Genomic DNA, 7,677 nt, shown 5'->3' with positions numbered 1-7,677 from the left:
TATTACCATGTTAGGGATTTTGAGGAAATTTGTAGTACTCTAAGAATTAGAGGCTTAGATGATGATGCTTTGAAACTTAGGTTATTCCCATTTTCCCTGAAAGATAAGGCCAAGTCGTGGCTGTATAGTTTGGACTCCGAGTCAATTGAGACATATGAACAACTTACATCTGCCTTTTTCAATAAGTTTTTCCCTAGGCACAAAACATCGTCTATTAGGACGCAAATATGCACATTTTCACAACAAGAGGGAGAATCTTTATATAGGTATTTGGAAAGGTTCAATGATTTATTATCCCAGTGTCCTCATCATGGTTTAGAAAAGGTTAGGCTAGTTCAGATCCTTTATGAGGGTTTAGATTATTCCACAACGACCATGGTTGAGTCTCTATGCACTGGTGGATTTGAAAACCAAACTGTTGATGCGGCGATGGAATTTTTTAATGAAATCGCCGAAAAACCCAGCAATGGGAAAATAGTAGGGCACCCCAAAAACAATTCTTTTAAGTAGAGGAAACGTTAATAGGGTAGAAGGAGGCTATGAATCAGATGCCAAAATTGTGCTATAGCAAAAAGGTTAGAAGCCTTAGAAGTGGGCCAGACTAGTGGTAGAGTGGAGCCTTTTTGGGAAGGCCAGAATATTGAAGAGCAGCCAATGCTCTTTATAATAACACTAGATTTGATAACCGTCAAAAGATTGACCCATATTCAGAAACCTATAATCCTGGTTGGAGAAACCATCCGAACCTTTCATGGTCTAAGGGCCAAAGTCAAGGTCAGTTTGTAATTCTAATGCTCCCCCAGGTTTTGGCTATACTAAGAATCCTTCAGGACTAGCTCAGTTTCAGAATCAGTCAGATAAGAAAATCCTAAGTTTAGAGGAATCTCGCCTTGTTAACTCAGCAAACTGCAAAATTCAGTTATCCGTAGAACAGAGTCTACAAGCTAGTAACAGGATAGGACAAGAAAATAGTCAGGCTATTTCCGAGTTAAAAACCCAGGTTGGTCTGATAAGTGATTCTTTGAGAGAAAAAGGTAAGTTTCCTAGTCAAACACAACCCAACCTAGAGGAGTTCATGAATTAGGTGCAAAACCATCGAATCAATTGAATGTGTTAGAACCCTTAGAGTGGTAGAGTTGTAGACAATAAGGTAACCATGCCCGATAGTGAACATACTGTAGTTCACCCCTCAGGATCTCACCTCTCAGACCAGTAGCTGAGAGACTGATAAAGTTTCTATGATGTGAATTCGGTTCCTGAAAGGTCTGATTTTAGCCTAGAGCCCCATTTCCTCAGCTATTAGTACCAACAAAGAAGGAATCGAACTTTAATGACATAGTGGAGGTTTTTAAGCAAGTTACCATAAACCTTCCCTTATTAGATGCAATTAGGCAAATTCCTGCTTATGCCAAGTTCCTTAAGGATATGTGTACGCGAAAGCGAAAACTTAGCGTCCATAAGAAAGCCTTTTTAGCTAGTCACGTAAGTTCAATCATTCAGAACACCACAACTCCAAAGTACAAAGACCCAGGTTCTCCTACCATTGCTTGCACAATAGGTAACTTCCGGGTAGAAAACGCTTTACTTGACTTAGGAGCCAGTGTGAACTTACTGCCATTCCATGTATACTTACATCTAGGACTTGGTGAAATGAAACCTACTCAGATGACACTGTAGTTAGCTGATAGGTCTGTTAAAATCCCTCGAGGTGTTATCGAGGATGTTCTTATTGAGGTCGACAAGTTTATTTATCCATTGGATTTCGTGGTCCTAGATACCCAACCTGTCCCTGACCCAGAGAACCAGATACCTGTGATTTTAGGTCGCCCATTTTTAGCTACGTCTAATGCGATCATTAACTGTCGAAATGGTGTTATGAGTTTATCTTTTGGCAATATGACTATGGAGATGAACATTTTTAATGTCAGTAAGCAACCTCATGAGCTAGATGACACATGTGTTGAGGAGGTGAACATGATAGAAGCCTTAGTTCAGGAGTCATTACCAAACATCTTGTCTGAAGACCCATTAGAAAGTTGTCTATCCCATTTTGGTTTAGATTTTGACGACGATAGCACTATTGAACAGGTGAATGCTCTATTAGATTCTACCCCTGTGTTAGACACTGATAGATGGAAAGCTAGGTTCGAACCGTTACCAATTTCTGAGACTACTCTAAATTATGTGTTTTTAGGCCCATCTGAGACTTTACCTGTGATTGTAGCTTCCAATTTGGATAGTGATCTGGAAAGTAGGCTAGTAAATGTACTTCAAGACAATAAGGAAGCTTTAGGGTGGACTATAGCAGACATTAAGGGTATAAGTCCTACTGTGTGTATGCATCAGATTCATTTAGAGGAAGACTCTAAACCTTCTAGGGAGATGCAACATCGACTGAATCCTAACATGAAAGAGGTAGTTCGAAAAGAGGTGCTTAAGTTGTTAGATGCGGGTATTATTTACCCAATTTCAGACAGTAAGTGGGTCAGCCCTGTTCAGGTTGTCCCCAAGAAATCAGGTATCACTGTAGTCCAGAATGATAATAATGAATTAATCCCAACCCGAGTGACCACGGGATGGCGTGTGTGTATTGACTATAGGAAATTGAACAAGGTCACAAGGAAGGATCACTTTCCCCTTCCTTTTATCGACCAAATGCTAGAGCGATTAGCTGGACATAGTCACTATTGCTTCTTAGATGGCTACTCCGGTTATAATCAGATCGTTATTGCCCCAGAAGACCAAGAGAAAACCACTTTTACCTGTCCCTTTGGTACCTTTGCGTATAGACGCATGCCTTTCGGGCTATGTAATGCCCCTGCAACTTTTCAGCGTTGTATGATGAGCATATTTTGATATGGTAGAACGGTTCTTAGAGGTCTTTATGGATGATTTTTCAGTGTTTGGTTCATCTTTCGATGAGTGCTTGCATCATTTGACATTAGTGTTGACTAGGTGTAAGGAAAAAATTTAGTGCTTAATTGGGAAAAATGCCATTTCATGGTTAAATCAGGAATTGTATTAGGGCACATCGTCTCTTCAAAGGGTATAGAGGTAGACAAAGCCAAAGTTGACCTTATTAAGACTTTACAGGTCCCAAAAACCGTAAAAGATATTAGGTCATTCCTAGGGCATGCAGGTTTTTACCGTCGATTCATTAAGGATTTTAGCTTGATTTCTAGACCTCTTTGCAATTTGCTTGCAAAAGATGTTAAGTTTGTCTTTGATGATGCTTGTTTAGAGGCTTTTGAGAAGCTTAAAACTTTACTCACTACTGCCCCGATAGTCCAGGCACCTAACTGGAACCTACCCTTTGAGATTATGTGTGATTCTTCAGATTATGCTATAGCGCGTTTTAGGACAACGAGAAAACAAATTACTTCATGTGATTTATTATGCTAGCAAAACTCTGAATGATGCCCAAATGAACTACACAACTACCGAGAAGGAACTTTTAGCCATCGTGTTTGCCTTGGATAAGTTTAGGTCCTACCTATTAGGTTCTAAGATCATAATCTATACAGTCATGCTGCTTTGAAATACCTTTTATCTAAGAAGGATACCAAACCTAGATTGATTAGATGGATCCTATTGTTACAGGAATTTTCCCCAGACATTAGAGACAAAAAGGGTGCAGAAAATGTAGTACAGACACTTGTCTAGGCTAGTTGTTAGTTCCCCTAGTGATTCCCTTCCTATAAGGGATAGCTTTCCTGATGAACAATTGTTCTCTGTTTCCCAATCACCTTGGTATGCAAATATAGTGAATTATCTTGTTACTGGTCGAACCCCTCAACATTGGGGTAAGCAAGATCGTTCTAGGTTTTTAGCCGAGGTTAAGCATTTCTTTTGGGACGATCCTTATCTGTTTAAGTATTGTCCGACCAGATTATTAGGAGATGTGTATCTGAGAGTGACCAGTCTAGTATTATCTTTTGTCATGAACATGCATGTGGGGGTCATTTTAGTGCTAAGAAGACTGCTGCTAAGATTTTGCAGTGTGGATTTTACTGGCCTTCGTTGTTTAAAGATTCCCATAGTCATTGTGTTTCTTGTGAGCGTTGCCAGAAGTTAGGAACCATTTCCCGTAGAAATATGATGCCTTTGAACCCTATTTTAGTGATTGAGGTCTTTGATGTGTGGGGCATTGATTTTATGGGTCCATTTCCTATTTCGTTTGGTTATCTTTACATACTTGTCGCTGTAGACTATGTGTCTAAGTGGGTTGAGGCGGTTCCGTGTAAACGAATGACCACAGGGTCGTAGTCCAGTTTTTGAAAGAGAATATACTTACACGTTTTGGTACGCCGCGAGCTATAATTAGTGATGGAGGTTCACACTTTTGTAATAGACCGTTTTCTCTTTTAATGAAACAATACGGTATTACCCATAAAGTAGCAACCCCATATCACCCTCAGACTAGTGGTCAGGTAGAGGTTTCCAATAGGGAAATTAAACGTATTCTAGAGAAAACAGTTAATCCAAATAGGAAAGACTGGTCGTCGAGGCTTACTGATGCCTTATGGGCTTACCGTACTGCGTTTAAGACACCCATTGGAATGTCACCTTATCGTTTAGTGTTTGGAAGGCATGTCACCTGCCTGTTGAGTTAGAGCATCGAGCCTATTGGGCTATTAAGAACTTAAACTTTTCACTTGACAAGGCAGGAGCTCAAAGAAAGCTCCAGCTCAATGAGTTGGACGAGATTCGTAGAGATGCATACGATAGTGCTAAGGAGTATAAGAACAAAATGAAACTTGTGCATGATAGGAATATTTTACGAAAGTCATTTTCTCCAGGTCAAAAAGTTCTTCTGTATGACACTCGTTTGCATCTATTCCCCGGGAAGTTGCGCTCTCGGTGGACCGGTCCTTTTGTGGTCCGTACTGTTTTTCCTCATGGCGCTGTTGAGATTGAGACACCAGATGGTAGTAGTTCTTCGAAGGTTAACGGTCATCGATTGAAGCCCTTTTTAGAGCCTTTTCTTATAGGTGATGTTGAGGAGGTCCCTCTGGAGGACCCTGTTTACCTTGATTGACCATCGAGGCGATTTTGTATGTTGTATAATATTTTTTAGGTTTTTGGTTACACTTCACCCAGGTACTATCTTTCCGACTTCTCTCTTTACAATTTCCTCTTGTTACTTATATTTTTGGTACTGTTATTTGATTAGAAACATTGAGGACAATATTAGATTTTAGTTTGGGGGTGGGGTAGAACTTTTTGTTACCTTTTCGTTGCAAGAAATAAACTCCAGAGCCTAGAAATTTATCCCTATTAAGGATTGCACTAACCAATCTAAGTGGATGGAAGCATTTTGGTTGTAGGAGTTGAGGAACCAATCTGACTAGATGGCAACATCTAAAGAGTCTATTCATAAAAGCACAGAGCTCAGGTGTTAGAAATAACATGATAGTTTCACCATATCTCGTTGAGTCCTTTTCACTTCTGTTTTTATTTTGTTTTGTTTTTAAACTATGTTTCTCTAGGTGATTAGGTGGGGCTCACGATTCAAGTTGTTACCAATGCTAGGGTGAATTAGAGTGATTGAGATGCAAAAAAAAAAATGTACAAAAAAAAAAGACCAGACCATCTGACCAACTGGAATAAATTCAATAAAGTCGACCACTGGAACCCTTGTATATGCCAGTTATGTTGACCTAGAGTTAGGATTATCAATCACTGGTTCCCTTGTATATGCCAATATGTTGATATTAGTCAGACTAGTATCTCAGTCCATTAGGATAGGTTCATTTTGGCGGAGGCCTTCAGACATATATGAGAAACACCGTTCACCTAGTAAACATCAAAACCATCTATGTTTTTCTATATCCATCTTCTTGATCTATCCATGTGATTAGTTTTGACTCCGGATATTGATGTCCATAGTGCGACTATCTGAGTAGAGCTCTGTCACTTCATATGAATTTTAGTATGCTTGAGTGCAAACTCGTGTACAACAATTGGAATTTCGCATCAGGGTACTTCCTCCTGTAGTCAATAAGTATGCCAACCAAGGAGATTCTTTAGTGCCTTCCAAGGTTCTGTGTAGATAGCTAGGGTCTGGAGTAAAAAGTTTTTGTGGGTATACCTCTGGTAAGCTCTCCGGAGACAACACTCCGCCACTAGGGACACCTAGGGGTTTAAAGGCTTATTGCATACGCTAAATGCAATCGACGATGCCTGCGACAGTGAGTTAGGATTTTATTTCTATTTTATTTTTGCTCGAGGACTAGCAAATAATAGGTTTGGGGGTATTTGATAGACACATTTTTGTGTCCAATTTGTCTCGATTCTATATGTTGTTAGGGCTCATTTTTGTACTTATTATGGTGTTTTATTTATTTGTAGGTATTTTCGGAAAAATAAACTTTTGCGGCGAAATTGGCTCGAAAAGTGATGTTTGCACTCTCCGGAGGAATCACTAAATACACCCCGAAGAAATGTTGTTGGCACCCGGACGAAGTGTTAGACGCACCCAGAAAAAGTATTAAAAATACCCCACAAAATCGCTAAAGGGAACCCTAGCAATGGATAAGGGGTACCCAAATTACTAAGGGGAACCCAACCAGCTATTCCTACCCCAGCCATTGTTAGGGGGACACCATCTTTATGGTTTAAACACACTGAATTTTGGATGGAAAATTATTATCAACAACGAACTCCCTGAATTGGATTTGGACGTGATATTCTCGTGGATTTTCAGCAGACAAAGTTGGTTTGGGATTGGTTTGATCATACATGCAAGGTACGTGGATTAAAATCAAAAATAAAGGGAGATATGGGAAGATTTCCTAAAACAGGCGAAACAGGGCCTGTATGGGTGTTCAATTCAGTTGTATTGGGCTTGATAATCGAGATTTGATGAAACACATGAGGAGTAATACTCGGGTCTTTGTGGATTGAGTTTGGGCGAGATTTAGTCGGATTTCTTCTCGGATTTTGATTTGCATTACCCTGTTTCACAGGATCAACAATGAACTTATTTACGTAAAGAAAAAGATTGTCATTTATAAACACGGTGAAACAGGGGAGTAGTTGTTCACGGATTTTATGTTCGGCTAAATTTGGTAGTACGTGGGGAATGGGATATTGAATATCTCCTTATGGATTCGAATCTATCAACAAAGGAGAGTTTGGACTAAACAGGGAGACGTGTGAAAAAAATATGGAAATTATATCTGTAACTTTTGGGAAAAGTAAATGAAGAAAATCAGAGATTTCTTGGAGACTTGATCGTGCTGTAGCATATATATGTTGCTTGGAGTTCCAAAAGGGTCTGTCGAGAGTTTGGGAACCTAAGGAGAGCCAGAGAAGAAGAAATCAGAGCTTTACCAAACTCTGTTTCTGTTGCTGCTGCTGTTGAAGAAGAAGAACAGCTGAAGAAAATTGACCCTCGATAGACAGTCGCAAAAAAGTGTCGCTGTTTAACATCTGAAGACATTAAGCTGTTCAGGGCAGTCTTATTTCAGGGCAGTCTTAAATCAGCGACAAAGCAACAGTTTTTCTGTAACAGTTCCATTGTAACAGTTGTTTTGCAACACAAATACACTGTTGCAAACAGTCTGTGTTATTACTTTTCACTCTTTTAATCATCTTTTGAGCTACAAACACATATTTTTAGATCATGATTAATATAAGGAGCTAAACCCCATTGCTGAGGCGATAGAGGAAGCT

The 7,677-nt window shown here is 39.6% G+C and overlaps 1 pseudogene; it reads right to left on the bottom strand.

Annotated features, from left to right (window-relative positions):
• Positions 1 to 217: 217 nt before the first annotated feature.
• Positions 218 to 317, bottom strand: LOC113325529 (annotated as a pseudogene).
• Between the last annotated feature and the right edge of the window lie 7,360 nt (positions 318 to 7,677).

Source organism: Papaver somniferum, chromosome 11, assembly GCF_003573695.1.
Source record: "Papaver somniferum cultivar HN1 chromosome 11, ASM357369v1, whole genome shotgun sequence".
NCBI lineage: Eukaryota > Viridiplantae > Streptophyta > Magnoliopsida > Ranunculales > Papaveraceae > Papaver > Papaver somniferum.
This window is presented reverse-complemented; position numbering and strand designations above follow the sequence as displayed.